The sequence below is a fragment of the Puma concolor genome, chromosome B2 (assembly GCF_028749965.1).
Source record: "Puma concolor isolate L17-30 chromosome B2, mPumCon1.1.hap2, whole genome shotgun sequence".
NCBI lineage: Eukaryota > Metazoa > Chordata > Mammalia > Carnivora > Felidae > Puma > Puma concolor.
The window spans coordinates 5,372,804-5,394,639 of record NC_141671.1 but is presented as its reverse complement, the minus strand read 5'-3'; the positions used below and the strand labels follow the sequence as shown (position 1 = coordinate 5,394,639).

The 21,836-nt window shown below is 45.4% G+C and overlaps 1 protein-coding gene across 1 annotated transcript in view; it reads right to left on the bottom strand.

Moving 5' to 3' along the window:
- KIAA0319 (KIAA0319 ortholog) overlaps positions 1-21,038 on the bottom strand; it is a 121,848-nt gene extending 100,810 nt beyond the window's left edge. The window contains 1 exon segment of the mRNA XM_086705990.1: positions 20,946-21,038. The gene's annotated coding sequence lies outside the window, so the exon portion shown is untranslated.
- Between the last annotated feature and the right edge of the window lie 798 nt (positions 21,039-21,836).

Genomic DNA, 21,836 nt, shown 5'->3' with positions numbered 1-21,836 from the left:
AGGGGATTAGATGAAGGGGTGGTCAAGCAAAGATATTTAAACAGATGAATAAAAAACCCAGTTTTCTGGGAATGCAAGCTGGTGCAGCCACTCTGGAAAACAGTCTGGAGGTTCCTCAAAAAACTAAAAACAGAACTACCCTACGACCCAGCAATTGCACTACTAGGCATTTATTCAAGGGATACAGGTGTGCTGTTTCGAAGGGACACATGCACCCCCATGGTTATAGCAGCACTAGCAACAATAGCCAAAGTATGGAAAGAGCCCAAATGTCCATCGATGGATGAATGGATAAAGAAGATGTGGTATATATATACAATGGAGTATTACTTGGCAATCAAAAAGAATGAAATCTTGCCATTTGCAGCTACGTGGATAGAACTGGAGGGTATTATGCTAAGAGAAGTTAGTCAGAGAAAGACAAATATCATATGACTTCACTCATATGAGGACTTTTAGAGACAAAACAGATGAACACAAGGGAAGGGAAACAAAAATAATATAAAAACAGGGAGGGAAACAAAACAGAAGAGATTCATAAATATGGAGAACAAACAGGGTTATTGGAGGGGTTGTGGGAGGGGGGATGGGCTAAATGGGTAAGGGGCATTAAGGAATCTACTCCTGAAATCATTGTTTCACTAAATGCTAACTAATTTGGATGTAAATTTAAAAAAATTAAAAAAATTAAAAAAAGTTTCCTATTATTTTATCTAAAAAATTGATATTTGAATAGCATAAAGTAGGAGAGATATAATCTCATAACAAAGAACAATCTTTCAACGTGAATAAATTTATTGTTAGTAGTTAAAACTACATTATTAATAATAAATTGAAATCCCAAATGTCCCATATTAAGGTATGATTATTATAATATTCATGTATTACCATGTAGTCAATGACACAATATTACATGAAAGATGCAGACTGTGAACAGAAAATATATGTATGGAAAAAGTCTGGATCTCTGTGCCTAGCCAAATGGCAGCACAGTAGACTATTGAGGTTGCTGGGGAAAATATAATACAATATGCCACATTTTTATTTATTTTTAAGTTTATTGATCTAATTTGAGAGAACAAGACTGAGCAGGGGAGGGGCGGAGACAGAATCCCAAGCAGACTCCACACGTCCATGGGGCTGGATCTCACGCACTGTGAGATCATGACCTGAGCTGAGATCAAGAGCTGGACGCTTAACCAACTGACCCACCCAGGCCCAACACCCTTTTGAATACATAACTGCACTCACAGAGAATGAGCCCTAAACCAAACAGGCAGCTGCAAAGCAGAGTGGGAAGCCAATGCTTTTGCAGCAGCTGTCAGAGATATCGCAGATTTCTAGAACCCAGCGGGAGACCTGAGTTTAATAATGCAAAGAAGGCACAGGTCAGAGCCGTGGGCCCATTCAAGTCTGGGGGTTGGAAACAAAGTGCCTCATGGAACCAGGAACCTTTGAGAGAGATCCCTGACGTGGGGGGGTTGGAGAGGTGAGTGAGAAAGAAAAAAAAAAAATCTGGCCAAGGGGCTCTGTGAAGAAAAAAATTCTCCCCCAAGAATTAGCAAATGCAGGTTTGGGCTCAACTTTTCATTGCCAAGTCGGGTCCCTGAAGGGGAGAAATTAACTTAAAGTGGTCCTGGCTTGGTGCTGACCATGGGTACTGGCAGAGGCAATTATAAATCTTTTCTGGAAGAGCTCTCCTTAACTCCCAGAAGAGAACCCACACAAACCTGAACTTAGAAGTCAAGTTCATCACAAAACACACAGGCACCCTCAAGAGAGGCAACAGAAAAGACCAGAGAATTAGGTTCCTAAGATTTTCAGATAACGGAATTCTGGGATACAAAAAATGTAAAATAAGATGTTTAAAATGTTTAAGGAGGGGCGCCTGGGGGGCTCAGTCGGTTGAGCGTCCGACTTCAGCTCAGGTCATGACCTCACAGTTTGTGAGTTCGAGCCCCACGTCGGGCTCTGTGCTGACAGCTCAGAGCCTGGAGCCCGCTTCGGATTCTGTGCCTCCCTCTCTCTCTGCCTCTCCCCTGTTCATGCTCTGTCTCTGTCTCTCTCTCAAGAATAAATACATATTTTAAAAAATTGAAAAAATAAAATAAAATAAAATAAAATAAATAAAATGTTTAAGGAAACTAAATCAATAATAAGGTATAAGGTTTGTACAACAACAAGAAGCCCCGGACAAATTTGAAAAATAGCGAAGCACAAATTCTAAAAATAAGAAAACATCGCTTTTGCTATCAACAATTCAACAGATGGGGTGGTGGGGGGGGGGGGTGCCTGGCTGGCTCTGTTGGTAAAGCAGCAGGTGACTCTTGGTCTTGGGGTCATGAGTTCCAGCCCCACACTGGAGGTAGAGTTTACAAAAAAACTCAATGGACGGGTTAACTCGAAGATTAGACATTGCTGAAGAATTAAGGAACTTAGAAGGTCAGGCTCCAGCAAAGACTTCAAGAGAATGAATCTTGAGCGGCATCTGAAAGAAGAGGAAATGAATGCGAACACTTTGAGGAGGGAATGCCCCTGCATTCCAGGGACAGCAAGGAGGCCAGCCTGGAGGGAGGGGAAGAGCAGGAACAAGAGGTTAGGGAGGCAGGGGAGGCCACACTGTAGTTTGTAGATCAATGTAAGGGGTCCCTGGCTTTTCCTCTGAGCTGGCAAGTGCTGCAGGATCGGCTCCCGCAGCTGCCATGTCGAAGAGCGTGACAGGGTCGAGGGCATAAGCAGAGGGACAAGGTGAGAGGGCCTGCGGTGATCCAGGTGGATGGGGTCTTGAGGCAAGGTGGTGGCAGTGCAGGTCCTGAGGACTCAGGGCCCACAGCATTAGCTACTGGATAGGGGGGAGGGTAGGAGGTGGAGGCCAGAGGCCACGATGACCAAGCAACTGGGAGAATGACGTTGCCATGACCCCAAATAATGCAAGACATCCAATCCGAGTGGGGCTGCCGGAGCAGGGCACGGGACAGATCCATCCGGAGCTCAGAGGACAAGGAAGCTGGACGGTCACGACCGTAGAGCTGATGCTCAAAGCCACAAGCCTCGTTAACAGCACTGAGGGCATGTCACTACAGTAGTCCCCCCCGTTATTCGCGGTGGGTACATTCCAAGACCCCCCTCCTTGGAAGCCTGAAACCTCAGACAGTGCCAAACCCTACAAACCCTATTTTCTCCTACGCATGCACATTATAAAGTTTAATTTATAAATCGGGCACAGTAAGAGATTAACGACAACCAACTAGTAAAACATGACAATTATAACAATACACTGTAATGAAAGTTGGGTGAATGCGATCTCTCCCGCAAAACATCTTCTGTGCAGTCCTCGCCTTCACCTTCTCCTTGTGATGGTGTGAGACGATAACATGCCCACACGGTGGGATGAGGCCTGGTGAATGGCGCTGGCATTGTGACATGCCGTTCGGCCGCTCCCGGCCTTCTGAGGTCACAAGGAGGGGCGCTTGCCTCTGGAACAGGAGGACTGAAACCACAGACAGTGCAACTGCGAAGGGTGGGGTGGGAACCGCAGCAGGAAGAAAAGAGAGGGGAGAATTGCCCCAGCGATGAACTTGAACGCCAGATAAGGGATGTGTGCGAGCAGAGGGACGCCAGGGCCTCAAACAATGCCACAAACAACATTTCTACACTGTCGGATGGACCTGCGGGAACACCTTAATGTGCGGTAGCGGTGGGGGGGGGGACTTAAACTAATGCCACACGGTGCTGTCAGCACAGTGCAGTTCGCACAGCAGCCGCTTCAGCCGGGCAAACCCAACATAGCTCCGGCCTGAGTAAAAGTACCAACTGACTGAAGAGACCATTAAGTGGATTCCAGTCACTGCTACTTTTTTTTTTTAAGTTTATTTATTTATTTTGAGGGAGGGATGCAGAGAGCGAGTGAGTGAGAGAGGGAGAGGGAGAGGGAGAGAGGGAGAGAGAGAGAGAGAGAGAGAGAGAGAGAGAGAGAGAGAGAATCCTAAGCAGGCTCTGTGTTGCCAGCTCAGAGCCCTATGCGGAGTTTGAACTCATGCACCATGAGATCATCACCAAGCTGAAGTCAAGAGTCAGATGCTCAATCGACTGAGCCACCCAGGCGCCCCCAAATGCTGCTGATTCAAACACTGCCAGATTAAGTGGTTTAAAACCCTGTTCTGTGTTTCCCCTGATTAATAACATACCACTGTGTGTGTGTGGGGGGGGGGGGGGAGTTAGCAATTTATTTTCAGTCTGTTTTTTCCACATTGTGGTGGGGAGTAGCAGAGTCGAACTTCTTGAACTCCACATACGGACATGCAAAGATCCGCAATTCTACACGAGACTTAAAAAAAAAAAAAACAAATCATTTGTGCAACCAGGGCTCCAGCGTTCCAGAGCTTGGTTTGAATCTTAGCTACTTAGATTCCAAATATGACGGCCTGTTCAGTTTGACCCTGAAGGAAAGGCTGACAATGCAGAATGGTGTTTTCCTTTTCCTATCCTCAACCTATCCCTGCGGAACTCCCAGCCTTACGCCTGTCCACGCACGCAAAGGACTCACTTCCCACCACCACCTCTCTCTGGTATTTTTTTTAAAAATTTTTTTTTTTTCAACGTTTATCCATCTTTGGGACAGAGAGAGAGCATGAACGGGGGAGGGACAGAGAGAGAGGGAGACACAGAATCGGAAACAGGCTCCAGGCTCTGAGCCATCAGCCCAGAGCCTGACGCGGGGCTCGAACTCACAGACCGCAAGATCGTGACCTGGCTGAAGTCGGACGCTTAACCGACTGCGCCACCCAGGCGCCCCATATATATATATATATATATATATATATATATATATATATATATATATGACCTTGAATTAAGCAACGGTTTCTCAGGTATGGGACCAAGAGCAAATGTAACAAAAGGAAAACCAGATAAAATAGACATCACCAAAATGTTAAATACTCATGTTTCAAACCATAGTATTGAGAACATGAAAACGCAAATGACAAATGGGAGGAAATATTTATAGACCATATATCTGATAAAGGACTTCTACCCAGAATTACAACTCAACAATAAAAAGACAAATAGCTAAGTTAAAAAAAATGGGCACAGGATTTGAAGAAACATTCCTCCAAAGATATACAACTGACCAATGAGCCTATGAAAAGATGCTCAGCATTATTAGTCATTAGAAAAATGCAAACCCATCGCTTCTCGGCCTTTTGGCTAAGATCAGGTGAAAAATGTAAACCCAGCTACAATGAGATACCATTTCACACCCGCCCAGATGGCTATCATCAGACATCTAAAATAAAAAAGGCACTATAACAAGTGTGTAAGATGAGAAGAGATTGGAACCCTTGCACATTGCTAGTGAGGATGTAAAATGGTACAGGCACTTTGGAAGACAGTTTGGGCCATTTCTCAAAAGGTCAAGCATAGTTACTAATTCCATTCCTAGATATATACAACTGGAAATATGTATCCACACACAAACCTGTTCACAAATGCTCATAGTAGCATTCCCAGTAGCCAGAAAGTAGAAATAACCCAAATGTACACAACATAAGAACAGATAAACATGTGGTATATCCATATAATGGAATGTTACTCGGCAATAGAGAAGAAATATGTTACCTGCTATGAGACATGGATGAATCTTAACAACACTGTGTCAAGTGAAAAAAAAGCCAATCACAAAAGGCCTCATACATATTGTATGATCCCATTTATACGAAGTGTCAGAATAGGCAAATCCATAAAAATAGACAGTAAATTAGTGGTGCCAGGAACCAACAGGAAGGACTGCTTTGTGGGTAGTGAGTATGAGGTTTTCTTTAATGAGGTGATGAAGATTTCTGAAATTAGGGTGATGTGTGTATATCTGTGAATATACCAAAAACCACTGAATTCGTGGTATGTAAGTTATATTTCAATATGGCTGTTATTTAAAAGAAAGTATATTGAACACCTCCATATGCTATAGCAAGGAACAAAAAGATCCCTTGAGGAGCTTATATTCCAGTGGAAGGTCCAGATAAAGTGTGTCCCAAGATACACAACGAATTTACAGGTTTGACAGTGCAATCAATCTTGGTAAATTATGCAGAATTATATAGAAAAAGAGAGGTTCTAGGAGGAAAACAGGAGGTTCTTGGAGGCTTCTAAGATAAAACTTCTGATTTTCAGGAAGGGAATGAAGGGAATTTCTAGAAATTGCAGATTGAGATCCAGATGCCAAACTCTAGCAACACTGTCCAGTGAGACACTGAACGAATAATTCATGACCACTTCAAAAAGGAGGCAATGACAAACTCATAAGTGTGGTCTTTTTTTTTTTATGTTTATTTATTAATTTTGAGAGAGAGAACCCCAAGCAAGTTCTGCGCTGTCAGCACAGAGCCCCACGTGGAGATTGATCCCACAACCGTGAGAACATGACCTGAGCCGAAATCAAGAGTCAGGGGCTTAAAATGACTGAGCCACCCGGGCGCCCCCTTTATCTTCTTTTTACTTGGCTATTGTTAAGATGCTGTTAGATCAAAAGAATGCTATAAGCATGATAGGATGACAGGCTATAACAAGATACCCCACGTACGCCATGGAGAAATGCACCATGGGTGAGGTAACAGTGAGAGACAGCTGTCAACTGGAGGTGGTGATTTCCTGTCCAAAATTTCTGCTGATGACTTAGAGCTCAGTCCTGGCCATGGAGGGAACCACAGTGAGAATCAACTGGGAGGGAGGGTGGTTAGGTCTGGGTGAAGCTATGTCTGTCCTTCCGTCTGTCTGTCCTTCTTCCTTCCTTCCTTCCATGAGACATGATCATTGTCTGAGAACAGATCAGGATGAAGGAATAAATGATGCAGTGAGGGAACCACAGCAAAGGGCCTACCTAAGTCATGAGGTGTGGCCCTGGCAGAATTAAGTAATCAACAGGATATATGGCCTAAAAACTGGGGTTTACATCCAGGACCATGGTAATTCTGGCAACTCAGTAACTGGAAAAAGAGGCCACGACTCCAGCAATCTATCTGCTGGTTCCAGTTCAGGGACAAACATCATGGTCTTAAAACTACATATAATTAGCTGACAAACCACTGGTTAATTCCCATAGATGATCTGGAAGAGGAACGTTTAATTGTGTAGGTCATGTATATTGACTATTCAAAAATATTAAAGACCACAGATAACAGCATCAAAGTTCTCCAGAAGTAATGAAAAAAAAAAAAACAAAAACCCTTATCTAAGAGCCTTCCAAATACAGCTCATACTACATGAACTGAGTAATTGTCTTATCTAAAAGTGAGATGTTCACCACTGTTTCCAGGTTTTGTACCAATTCTAGCACAGGTAGCTGGAAGGCATTAATAACAACTGTAGAAATAAGCAATGAAAACACCACACGGTGGCATCCAGCTTCCTCCTAAAAAGCAATTATTTGTAAAAATCTAAAATTCCTATGTAAATAAATTAGTGAATTTTTGCTTTTACAAAGCCTAACTTGTTTTAGAGTAAGTACTGGTCACAAATGTCTGCATTTTAATTTTCACTTTTTATTTTTTTGCTTTCAATGCAATAATTTTTCTAAGTAACCCTGTTTTCCTGTTTCCTAGCCTCAAAGTTCTCTTCTTTAAATTGCTTTAATTTAAGGGGCGCCTGGGTGGCTCAGTTGGTTAGGCGTCTGACCAGCTCAGGTCATCATCTCACGGTTTGTGAGTTCGAGCCCCACATCGGGCTCTGTGCTGACAGTTCAGAGCCTAAAGCTTGCTTTGGATTCTGTGTCTCCCTCTCTCTCTCTGCCTCTCCCATGCTCATGCTCTGTCTCTCTCTGTCTCTCAATAATAAATAAATGTAAATAAATAAATTGCTTTAATTTTTTTACTTTTTTTTGTTTTTAATTTTAGTTTGGAGACAGAGCATGAGCAGGAGAGATGGGCAGAGGGGCAGGTGGGAGGGGGGAGGGGGAGGGGGGGAGGGAGGGAGGGAGGGAGGGAGAGAGAGAGAGACAGAGAGAGAGAGAGAGAGAGAGAGAGAGAGAGAGAGAATCCCAAACAGACTCCGTGTCTGACGCAGGGCCTGACCCCATGACCTGGGGATCATGACCTGAACCAAAATCAAAGGTCAGATGCTCAACTGACTGAGCCACCCAGGCGTCCTTAATATGCTTTCATTTTAATACATCATATTTGATTCATATAAAAAATATGAAACAAAAGCATTCTGCAGGTTCTTAAAAGACTGGCCAGGTCCGGAATGTCTATTTCTACATCCCCATCAGGTACTCATCAAAGTACTTATTTACTTAATACAATCTTTGCATTTTACCACCTGTTTCCTGCGGCTGCTGTAACAAAGTATAACCAACTGGGGGTCTTAAGACAGGAGAAATCCATCCTGTCAGAGTTCTGGAGACCAGAAGTCCGAAATCAAGGTGACAGCAGCGCCGTGCTCCCTCGGAGATGGGGCAGAACCCTTCCCTGTCCCTTCCCAGCTCCCGGTGCTGGCTGGCAAAGTCCCTCCCATCTCTGCCTCTGATGTCACATGGCATTCTGCCTGGGAGCCTCCGAGTCCAAATTTCCCTCGTTTATGAGGACATCGGTCACACTGGATTAAGGGCCCATCCTCCTGACCGCATCTTAACTTGATTCCATCTGCAAGGACCCTATTTCCAAATAAGGTCACATTCCACTGGTAGACAGGTTAGGACTTCACCACATCTTTCTGGGAAGACACCGGTCCAACCTGTAACACCATGCTTTGTACTTTTCAAAAGATGGGCTTTCTAAAACTTGCCACCTTGTCCCGTTACTAACCCCTGGAGTCCCTACAGCAGAGAGCATTTTCTAAGTGTAAAGGTGAAAAAACCCAAATATCTAACGGGAGGAAGAAAGAATACTGGGGGTTTTCTTTCATCTCTACAGGCCAAGTCAGACCAAGGTGGATCTACAACAAAGGACCTGAGCACGTGAGACATCCATTCCAGAACACGGTCCTTTGTCGCCAGAGGCCGTAGGTGTTGAACGGCGATGCTTTAGCATGGCTGCGACCAGTTCTGAAATACAAAGCTGAGATAAGCTATGAAAGACACGCTTGGCATTGAAACTTGGCTGTCCTGTGGCTGCTGCATCATATCTGAGCTAACATTTTTGATCAAGGGAGTAAGTATGACTTTTAAAAATGATATTGCAAAACCCTGAGGAGGAATACGCTAGAAACACTGCCTTGTATTGGTTGTATGTGTGTCCCTGAGCTCCAGCATAATGCCTGGATGGAGGTTGAATGGGCGGAATAATAATTCTTTAAACATCGTAACAAAAATGTACACTAAAAAAATTATAATTGAATCACAGTGACGCACGACCATTTTTTCTTTCAGGTTCTCCTTCAATGTATTCAATATGTATACACCTACTTTAGCAGAGTGAAATTAATCTTAACATAGTTCTTATTTTCACTTAACATTCGATCTCCGCGTAATTATTCTCGTTATTTTGCAATATTCCATCAGGTGATTTATTATAATTTACTTCACCATTTCCTTATTGCTAAACAATTAAGACTGTTTCTGATTTTTGACTTCTATCAATAAGGCCGGAGTGAGACGCTTCTGCAGGCTCGGTTGCAGTGTTTCCGTCTGAGGGAAAAGAAAACTGCCCAAAGGGGTCAAATGCATTTCTGGGCAGCATTTTCCTACAGGCGGTACCCACAGGCCGGCCCTTCTGTGGTTTACGGACTAACAAAATGGAGTCGGCAAACTGCTGCTTTCTGACCCAGTGAGCTCAAGCCAAGTCCCAGCAGTTTCTGTTTCGCCTGAGGCTGCCAGGGGCGGTGGCTTGTTTCGGTCCTCTTCCTTACTCTCCAGTCAGTCACGGTGACAAAACCCGTCTCTGCCGAGGCGGCCTGCCTTCAACCCCAGGGAGGACTGCAGTTCCAGGGGTGTGCCTTGAGCCACCTGGATTCAAGGAACACGGTGATTTCCTGCTCACGCTTGGGGTGACTGGATGAAACAGATAAATGAACAATTCAAGGACATACAGAAACATTCAGTGACAGGGGATAAGCTGGGAGGAAGAAAAGGTAATATTTATTTATGCATATCTAAGGTATATTTACTTACGTACCTACTGGCCAAATGCTAGAGTAAATATTTTCCCATCTTTTCTAAACTGCTGCAAAATTAAGACACTGCCTCACAGCCTCTACACTGCAAATAACCTCCGTTTTCTCCTCCTGGAGACACTCTTTCTACATTAAGAAGAAAAATTCCATCAGGTAAAGGCTTGAGTATGTATCATGGGGCTTTAAATCATCTCCCTAATTATGGGAATAGCTTAGTTCTCAATTGACCCAGCATTCTATTTCTCTCTGAATTCAATTTCTTCCTAACGGGGTCACCACTGCTACCTAAGTGCTTTGTCCTGTGGTGTAATGATTAAATTAGCACCTTTAGAACACCCGGCAAGGGCAGGCCGGTGACTGTACAGGGAAGCCTCATCAGTGCTAGGTGACAGCCAGGTCCAGCGGCTCAGTGCTTGGCGTGTCAATGAAAGCGAATCTGCGTCGTGCCAAATTCTGAACACAGCTGGTGATGACTGTTGTCCAAGGGCAAGCTGCCCCAAAATGTGCCACTTATTTTTTTATTTTTGAATTAAAAAAAAAATTCTATTCTATTCTGTTCTGCTCTATTCTATTCTATTCTATTCTAGAGACTGAGAGAGAGGGCACGAGCAGGGGCAAGGGGCAGAGGGAAAGAGAGAATCTCAAGCAGGCTCCACACTGGAGATCATGGCCTGAGCTGGTATCAAGAGTCAGACGTTCAGCTGACTGAGCCACCCAGGTGACCTGGCCATTTATTTTCAATGTAAGTTACTCAAGAGACAGCCTACACAACCAAGACCCTCAGACCTTTCTCCATCCACCCGAAAGCAGGAAATAAATGTCCCACATGAAAGGTCCCCCTCTCTGGACCAGGAGGTAGAGAGACAGCCTTATCACCAGAGACGGGGAATTTAGAACCCAGAAGCCCGTATAAACACTCCTTGTTACTTTCTACTCATTTATTACCCCAGCCCAAATTCTGTTTAGGATTCCTTATAATCAAAGCTTCCAGAGTTCAATTTTCTTTGTCCCATCAATTTGTCAAAGATTTATTGTCTCGTTGTCTAAAAAGCATAAAACCCGTCTACTTTGGTCATTTCTTTAGGGCTCAATTTCATTATTGGGCCTCCATGTACACATGTAATAAAACTTGGATTTTTTTCACCTGTTAATCTGACTCTTGTCAGTTTAATTCTTAGTCCAGCTGGAAGACCTTGAAGGGTAGAGAATTTTTCCTTCCCTTCGTTACCGAACTTCTGAATCTGGCAAACCATTCATCAATTCTGAGATTGCCCAATCTTTAAATTCTACTTGTCAGCAGGCCTATGATCAGTTAGACAAAAAGTTTTCCTTTAGAACTTAACTTTCTGGGGGAGACTGGCTAGCTCAGTTGGTGGAGGATGAGACAGATCTCAAGGCTGTAAGTTTGAGCCCCATGTTGGGTGTAGAGATTACTTTTTTAATGTTTATTTTTGAGAGAGAGAGAGAGGGAAGGAGGGGCAGAGAGAGAGGGGGACAAAGGATCTCCGCGCTGACAGCAGAGAGCCTGATGTGGGGCTCGAACTCATGAACCCTGAGATCATGACCTGAGCCAAAGTCTGATGCTTAGCCAACTGAGGCAACCAGGCACTCTGGGTGTAGAGATTACTTAAAAAATAAAATACTAAAAAGAAAAAAAGAATTTAACTTTCTGGCATTAAGTAAATAATAGTTCACTTATTTCCCTATGGAAAAGGGAAGAAAGTAGAATATTGTCAGCTATTAATCTATCCTGCTAACAACAAGGAAATAAATGGTTTGTAAAATTTATCATCACCATCATCAATATAATAGCCACTTATAATAGTCCTTTTATTCACAGGGCAATTGTATGTATTTCATATCATCTGAGCCTCCCAATAATAATCCAAGGGGCAAGACAGAGACGTATCCCCAACAAGTGCACAGAATATTCTGGCTGAAGTTCTGTGGCTCACCAGTCAGAGGTTAGTTTCCAGTTTCTCCAAAACAAGCCTCCACGTTTCAATGGGTAGGGAATATTGCCCTGATCTTCCTCTTTTTTTTTTTTCAGCGTTTATTTTATTTTTGGGACAGAGAGAGACAGAGCATGAACGGGGGAGGGGCAGAGAGAGAGGGAGACACAGAACCGGAAACAGGCTCCAGGCTCTGAGCCATCAGCCCAGAGCCCGACGCGGGGCTCGAACTCACGGACCGCGAGATCGTGACCTGGCTGAAGTCGGACGCTTAACCGACTGCGCCACCCAGGCGCCCCGCCCTGATCTTCCTCAATTCCAGCACTCTCTCTTGACAAAGCAGGTGGTGACCTGTTCGGGACCCACACCCCTCCACCATTGACCTGCCCAAGCCTGGAGAGAGGTGTCAAGAAAAAACAGCTCAGAGAGCACCTTCAGGAGAAGCCAGCCACTGCTCCTGCATCTACAAGGGCTCTCAGGCACACAGATCCTCACCAGCAAACAAAGGAGACAGTAGGAAATCCAGACAATACATTCAACTAGGGGCCAAGCCAAGAATTTTAAAACTTGGCAGTTTTTCAGTACTGTATTCTGTGCTCTCACTTTCTCCACTGGAAGCTGATAAAGTGAAATAAGTTAGAGAAAACCTGTGCCAATAAACACAGAGGATTATCCAGGAATTTACTGCCAACAGACAGAATGCTTCATAATTACAGTATAAAATGACTCCCTATTAGGAGATCAAGAAGAATTAAGGGAAACACAATACTGCGTTGGTTTTTAAACACAGGGAGAGCATCAGTGTGGAATGGAGAGTAGCAGATTCTGTGGGGCTCCGAAGGGCAGATCAGGGAAGAAGTGGAAGAAAATACAGACAGAGAAAAAGGGACAAACCCCTCCTTTATCAGCTTTCTAGGAATCATACTGGTGAAACAGAGGAAGAGGAGCACAAGAGTTTTCCTCGTCATTAAATCCACCACACCAAGAAGAGAGACACGGACATTAGGGTTAGTACAGCCAGGCTGGAGAAGATTAGCAAACTTCCTAGAAGCAGCAGCATCTCTGAACATGGCAGACAGATACACAGACTGAAAGGCACGAAGGAGAGAGGTCCTGTCGCCAGGGGTCGCCAGAAGCATTACAAGGATGTGACAGAGAATAAATCTCTTTTTTTTATTTTAAGAGTTTATGTATTTAGTTTGAAAGAGGGAGAGAGAGAGCATGCACATGAGCAGGAGAGGGGCAGAGGGAGAGGGAGAGAGAGAGAATCTCAAGCAGGCTCCGCATTGTCAGCACAGAGCCTGACACGGGGCTCGATGTCACCAACAGTGAAATCTCACCTCAGCTGAAATCAAGAGTCAGATACTTAAGTGACTGAGCCACCCAGGTGCCCTCCTCAATATCTTTTTAAACATAATCATGAAGACTGTACAGAGAGAGATGATGGAAGAAATGAGTAAAAGGGGGGCGAACTGTGGTTTAACCTGGAAGGGTAACACGTCAAAGATGACAACGTGTTACGTTCACAAAGAAATGGAGTATGAATTAAAACTCAGCAGAATGCTTTACAGTACTTAATAAGATTCATTTGTACTAAATAAACAAGCAAAAATATATAAGGATGTTTGGGGAATGAAAAGAAAAAACAAAGGTAGATTCTAATACTCATTATAAAAAAACATCTAAAATATAAAAATTAAAATGACTTTTTCTTATGGCTTACTCAATAACAAAGTAGGAGTAAAAAAACAAATGGGATGGGAATTACGACTTAATACATGCTACCATGACGACTGTATGTTACTAGTCAGGAGGAAGATTTACCTGAATGTTCCAAAGAACAACAAATTAATTAATATGAATAGTTAAAAAAAAAAAAAAGGAAAGAAAACAATTTGGTTTCCATGTTTATTTATGACAGACAGAGAGAGAGACAGAGACAGAGTGTGAGCAGGGGAAGGGCAGAGAGAAAGGGAGACACAGAATCCGAAGCGGGATCCAGGCTCTGAGCTGTCAGCACAGAGCCTGATGCGGGGCTCGAACCCACAAATGATGAGATTGTGACCTGAGCTGGAGTTGGACGCTTAACCGGACTGAGCCACCCAGGCACCTCACCACGGTCTCTGGTGAAAGACAAGCATCCTCCTCTCCAGCACGTACCAGAAGTTCTGAGCAGGTAAAATGAACCTATTCCTACACTCACTGAAACAAAACCGCACAACACCAAAGACAAACAGTAAATCTTACAAAGAACCAGCAATAAGAGACAGAGTATTTCCCCAGGAACAAGAATTAGAAAGGCGGCGTGTTCCATGGGCAACACCATAGATGCTGGAAGATAAGACAGTCAAAGTACTGAGGACAAAAACTGCTAGCCTAGAACTCAGAACTCACCCAACCAGCATTCAAGAGTAACATTCAAGAGTGTTGCTTCCCCAGCGCATAGGATACCAAGAAGAGTAGCCTGGCCCATGTGCACAAGGATGATATGCAAATTCACGAAGTATCCCATGTTTTTTGTACTATATTGCACGTTATCGCTTTGAAAAATGTTAATGACCTCAAATAAAAATTGCAAAGCAGACTCACAATGAAACAAAGATTTTTTTAGCTAAACACGGAGTATACCACCCATATATCCCCACTAACACAGGTAGGAAAGGGATACTGAACAGAGGGGATGGAAAAAGAATCGGTATGCAAGAAACTGACTAACATGAGTCATAAAAAAAATATCCAACAAAAATGTTCAATGATAATAAAGTGGGAGATGAGGGAGGGGGAAACAGAAATTTTAAATGTATTAAGGTCTTACAATTCTTTTGAAGAAGAATGGAAATATTTATTAACTTGAGATTTTTTTAAAAGCAAACATGCATGTTAAAAATAAAACGAGGTGCCTGGGTGGTTCAGTCGGTTGGGCATCCGATTTAGGCTCAGGTCATGATTTCACAGTTCGTGGGTTCGAACCCCATGTTGGGCTCTGTGCTGACAGCTCAGAGCCTGGAGCCTGCTTCCGATTCTGTGTCTCCCTTTCTCTTTGTCCCTCCCCCGCTCACACTCTGTCTCTCTCTCTCTCTCTCAAAAATAAACATTAAAAAAAAATTGTTTTTAAATGAAATAAAACTGGTCCCAGGGCATCTGGGAGACTCAGTAGGTTAAGTGTCTGACTTCAGCTCAGGTCATGATCTCGTGGTTCATGAGTTCAAGCCCCGCATTGGGCTCTCTTCTGTCAGCACGGAGCCTGCTTCCAATCCTCTGCCCCCTTCTCTCTCTCTGCCCCTCCCCTGCTCGAGTTCTCTCTGCACTCTCTCTCTAAAAAAATAAACAAAAAATAAAAATTAAAAAAAAATACAACTAGTCCTTGCTCTATAAAAACCCATACCGTATGGGAACAGGATGAGGGACACATTGGAAGCACACCCACAGAGCTTGATGCCAGGGGCCGAGGGCAGTAGGAAAGCCTTCAGAAGTGTCACACTTAAGCTCCATCCTGAGATGACCCGCTGCACGCTAAAGGAAGAAAAGCATTCCAGGACGTGGGGATGGCCCACACACCGAAACAGGAAACCTCGCAGGAGCTGGTGTGTCCGGCCTGGGTCCGTGTGTCTGGAATGTGGAACGTGTGCGGGAAATGAGACGGGAGGGTGAAAACACAGACCAAGAAGACCCAGGGAAGGACCACAGGCTACACGGAGGTCCGTACTTGGTTGGGTAGGCAGTGGTGAAATAGGTATCACAGAACGTTTTCCACCTTAACCGTTTTGGAATATACGGTTTGACGGCATTAAATACGCTCACACTGTTGAGCACCCATCATCACTGCCTTCAGAAGTTTTCCTTCACTCCAAACTGAAACTGTACCCACAAATGACGTCTCCCCTCCCCCCCAGTTCTGGGAATCACTGTTCCACTGTCTCCATGAATTTGACTATTCCAGACATTTCAGGCAAACGGATCCACAAAGTTTGTCCTTTTGCCTCGGGCTCGTTTCGCTCAGCATCACGTCCTCAAGACTCATCCATGTCGCGGCACGAGGCAGATTCTCCCTCTTGCGGGAGGCTGAGCAGTATTCTACAGTGTGTGTCTCCTACATTTTGTGCATGCACTCATCCACCAATGGACGTGACACTTCCAAGCGGGGAGCGACGTGCCCTAAGGTAACCCAGGAAGGAGACTGAAGGACACTCTCATGAACCAAGAGAGGAACTTGTTTCAAGAAAGTGAGAGTGGTCACCCGAGCAGGAGAAGGCTAGTAAAACAAGGTCAGCAAAAGTCTCTCCAGATTTGGGGACAGTAGGTCCAACACCGCAGGGGCCAGAAAAGCCCAAGCCCGTGGAGTCAGCAGAGATTCCTAAACACGCTCGCGCACGGGGAGAAGTCCTTCGCTTCAACAAAACGTGAAGCGTGTGGCACCTAGAATTTGGATGATTCGTAGCTTTTTAAAGTGTATTTATTTGAGAGAGACAGAGACAGTGCAAGTGGGGGAGGGGAGAGAGAGAGAAAGAGAGAGGGAGGGAGGGAGGGAAGGAATCCCAAGCGGCTCTGCACTGCCAGCACTCAGCCCCAAGCCCTGAGGTCATGTGACCCAAGCCGACCCAAGAACCTAGAGTCCCCCGCTTAACCGACTGAGCCACGCAGGCGCCCCAGGAGGTTTTGCTGAATTAACCAAATATTTCGACTTCCTGAAAAGTACAAATATACGGAGAGAGATGGTAAAGATAATGGTTCTTTTAAAGGTAAGACACCTTCAGAGGTTATTTTGAAGAAATCTGGAAGGCAGGCAACTGTGTTGTATTGACCAGAGGGCAGTGCAGCCAGACGTCCTGTACTTCATTGTAAAGACAAAAGCAAAAAAAAAAAAAAAAAAAAGGTAAGCTACTCTCACAGTCACAACCCCAGAACAATAGGATCATCATCCCAGAAAGGAGCAATCCTTACTTCCTCATCACATGAAAAAACATATTGCGAAATGGAATACCTAAAACGTGTGGGTGGCAACACTGAGGTTAATGTCCCCCCCCATACTCATCATTCTGGTGCTTTCAATTATGGCATGGAATGACCCCACCTTCAAAAATTCACTTGGAGGTCTGAGTTATCCCCTTACTCTAGCAACACTGCTTAAATTAAACAGACGTGTATTAGAATCCCTTGACTTTTTGGAACTTTGGGAAAAGAATGGGCAGCAGGCTGGACGTACGAAAACTCTCCAACAGGTAACATAATTCTACCAACGTCATTTGAAAGGGAACAGAGCTAAACCCCCGGCACTTTCTTTATCTACCCGTGTATTATTCAAGAAGCTTTACTCTGAAACTCAAACACCTGTGGTCAAAAGACTGAAAAACGATGCAAAAATAGATGTTATTTTGGCCCAACCCTTTTTACCACTTAACTAGACATACAAATAAGATAATTTGTCACTATTGAATTCACATGAATAGTGTCTAAAACTAAAGATTAAAAAACAAAAAATGGAACAAGAACCTACTAATTACTCCAGGGCCGCGGAAGCAAAACTTCGTCCTTGCATCGTTCAACATAGTGACCTGGAACGACACGCCTTTAAGACTGTGTTATCTGATGAGGGCTTGTAAGACAGGCTGACAGGCGGCAAACACCGCCCCCAACCAAGTGGGACAAGTGTGACATTCCTCAGGCTCCCCTGGCTGCCCAAGAACAAAGGAAAGGGGAGAAACAAATGGTAACTGACAGAGATCACAGTGCTGCAGGACCCGGTCTCCATCTAGTTACAAATATCTCCATAAGTCACAAGTAAGAGGCACTCTTATCAACAGCCTAATCTCCAGAAATCTATCGACTCCTTTTCCTGGAGCCCCAACATCAACCCTCCATGGCGAAGTAAGAAACAAAGGTAGAAGGAAATGGCAGGTGGAACTAAATTGCCTTATAACCTGCAGCCCATTGGCAATTACTTGAGGCTGGCAGAGTAAAATGCTTCTCCAGGACTCCCCACGGTCTTAATGCTAATGCTTTGCTAGAGGGAAAAACCACCTTAGCTTGACAATAGCTAGGCCTCCACTATCCTGGGAGTCTTCTTTACCATATGAAAACCTCACTGGAAACTTCCCCCGGACTTTACCTCCCCAAGCCCCATAGTGTAAGGGTTAAATTGTAGTGTAGGGCTAATGATTAGCTTGAAAAATAACAGCTTTGTGTTGACACTGAAGGTTAAGAGATAACAGCCTTGCTTTGCTCTGGTAAACTACGCCTCATACCCTTGTAAATTAGGCTTCACCAATTAAGGAAACAAAAGTTCAAAGAAAAGAGTGTCAGAGGCAGGGTCAAGGAGATCCACTGGTTGCAACTTAGAGACAAAGTCTAAAGTAAACACCTCATTAGGCAACTGTTTCTAACTCATCTGGAACCTGTTTCTTTGTTCTGTTCCCAGGTGATGATAAAACGATGTGATCGGTTATAAAAACTCTGTACCCCGGCTGTTCCGGGCCGCACTCTTATCAAGAGTGTTGGTCCCGATCGGTCGGCCTTGCCTCTCATTGTAATAAACTTTGTTGTGACTGTCACTGGTGCCCGCAGCATTCTGTTTCAGGAGTCGTGTGGATGCAACACATAGTATATAACCAGTCTCTCCTCGTGGTCCCAGGGCCACGCTTCCTGCCCACAATCCTGTCCCCATGCTTCAATAAAATCACCTTTTTGCACCAAAGATGACTTCGAGAATTCTTTCTTGGTCGTCGGGTCCAGACCCCGCGAACCCTACTGCCCCCCCCCATAAAACCCTCATCAATATTTATTATCGCTGTTTTGTTGTTATAATGATGCTGCAAATAAAAATTATGAATTTTATGATGGTTTGACATTATACATCACAACAAGCTTCTGTCACATCAAAATAATTGTGTTTAGTGCCAAATTGTTTTTCCTAAGATTTTATTTTTAAGTAATCTCTACACCCAACGTGGGGCTCGAACTCAAAACTCCTAGATCCAGAGTTGCATGCTTCACCGACTGAGCCAGCCAGGCACCCCAGTGCCAAGTTATTTTGAACAGCTAGAAAATATTTCCTGAAAGGAAACCTTATTTTAACAGTACTAATAAGTTTTATTGAAGGGTTACTGCATGCCAGGCAGTGACCAAAGTACTCTTACATGTATTACTTTATTTAATTCTTATAGGAATTCCACCAAAGAGGTCCTATTATTACCCCTATTTTACAGATAAAAACCCGAGGGTTAGGGGGGTTAGGGAATTTGCCAAATGTGACACAGCCACTAAGTGGCAGAGCCATGACCAAAACCAGGCCACCTGACCTGGCAATCACATCAAATGCCCCCAGAAAGAGTGAGGCCTAGTTCTACAGATTTATTTACAGAGAATGCTTCTTCTCTGCTCGACTAGAAAAAAATTAAGTCGAGAAAATTTAACAGCAAATCCATTCTTTCACATTAATAAGTTACTGAAGCTCCCTTTGACTATTTGTTTCAATATTTATTTTGGGGGAGAGTGCAAGCGGGGGCGGAGCAGACAGAGGGGGGATGAGGACCCGAAGCAGGCTCTGGGCTGACAGGCAAAGCAGGGAGCCCCACGTGGGGCTGGAACTCGCCAACTGTGAGATCATGACCTGAGCCAGCAGTGGAGCCTCAACCAACTGAGCCACCCAGGTGCCCCTTGACTATTTTTAATAAGATTCTGGCTGAATTATTTTTTATTTCTGAACGAAAATTAAGTCCCTGCACTGGCACTGTATACAGCAAGGTGTGATGAGACTACAGTGGTGCTAAAAAGTCTTGATATACGCTCACCCTTCTCTTTCGAATTACAGAGGAATTCAGCTTTCTTCATGATTCAGTCGGTGGCTGAATCGCTATTTCCAGCATTCCTCGTTTATGTGAAAAGTGATGTAAAATAGTAAATACAAAATAAAATACTATATTTGCCGTAATGTCAGTAGTGTCCATGGCCGTGGTCTTCTTATAATAAACATTTTGAGTGTTCGGACAGTGAGCATGCATTTCAGGAATAAAGCAACAAATACGAACGTTCACTTCAAAAATTCTTGTCTTCTTGAGAGAGGGCGTTGTCTACAATTTGGGCTTTTTTATTACCAAAAACATCATCTAACTTCTCTACTTAAGCACTGCTTACAACACTAACATTTAACCCACAAACAAAAATGATTAAACACACTAGCAATAAAAATGGACATGAGTATGCATATAATATTCTTTCTTTTCTCTCTCCATAAAAGTAAGAGAATGATGGAAAGAATGGTGACTCTCCTAAGGCTTATGCTCTTGATGAATAATAATATCCTGATTCCGTGGAGCGAGTTCAACGGGAAGGAGAGAAAAGCCATTCGGGGGTTTTCAGCCTCAGATTACGGTAAGGTCCAGAGACAAAATGAATTTAGCAAATGACAGCAAATCTCTCATAAATATCACCGAACGGAGTTTAAAGGACACGACTCTACAGGGCGAAGAGATGCAACTGGCGAGGTTGGGAGGCGGGGTCAACGTCCCCGACCCCGCCCTGCCCAGAAACACCCCTGCCGCGCAGCAATCGGGTAACGCCTCTCCCCGAGGTCCGGGAGAACCCGAAGGCACTCACCTCCCCAACTCGGGGCGCCCGTCCCCCCCCCCACCCCGCCTCCTCGCCGCCCCCCCTCCCGTCCCTCGGTCCGCGCGCGGTCCGGCACCGCGCAGGCGGTGCGACGGGCTAGCGGGGAGGTGCCCCTGCCGTCCCACCTGCTCCCCGCAGTCAAGTGCCGGCCTCGCCCACTCACTCACACGCGGTGCCCGCCCCCCGACGGCAGCCCCGCTCCCGCCTTCTCTCCCCGGGACAGAGCGCCCGAGGAGCGACCCCGGTCAGGACCCGGGACGGGTGAGGTGGCCGCGACGCGCTTACCTCCAGCCGCGCACGCGAGCCCGGCCGCCGCTCCGGCGCCCCGCCCCGCGCAGCCGGGTCCGCGGGGTGGGCAGCAGCGGTCCGACGGGGACGCCCGCCGGGGACGCCCGCCGGGGACGCCCGCCGGGGACGCCCGCCCGGGACCCCCGCCCGACGCCCGCAGCAGCTTCCGCAGCAGCAGCCGGGGCAGCGCGCGCCCTTGATTCCGCGCCTTTCCGCCGCGCGGTTACCACGGCGACACGCGCGCGCGCACGCGCCCCTAGGGAGGGGCGGGCCGCGGGCCCTGCGCAACTGGCGGCTTCCGGCTCACCTTCTAAAAGGTGGGTTCCCGGGTGGCCCACTCCCAGCAGAAGGCTTTCGGGGTCGAGGGCGACCCGTGTGCCCACCTACTTTCGTTCCCCAACCTTCTCTGTCGCCATGGCCCTCAACGGTGTAGGGACGAGCCCCCCCCCCCCCCCCCGTTCCAAATGCGGGGACCAGGCAGGTTCGAGGCATCCGTGAGCGCACTACCTGGGTTAAAGACCCTTTGCGAATGTGTCCCCCGAAGGAAGTCACCCCACATGCACGGGACCCACTCCTCCAGCGGAAGTTTCTTTGGGCCCAAGACGTCCTCAGCACCTGCTACTTTCTGAGGTTTGCCCAGTCTGAGAGGGGCCCCATCACCTCCAAGCTTTCCAAGTGAATGGGGTGCCATTCACCTCAGTATTTACACTCCATTTCGTCTAGGGGATGGTGATGATCTGAACCACAGAAAACTCACGAGGAAGACTCTTGAATTTATTCTGTTTTCTTACAAGATGCCCACGCATCTAGGTACGGTAACATAGAGCAGAAAAGGAAGCCAGGGCCTTCTGTGAGCATCCCTTGCACATTCCCAGGACTATGAAACAC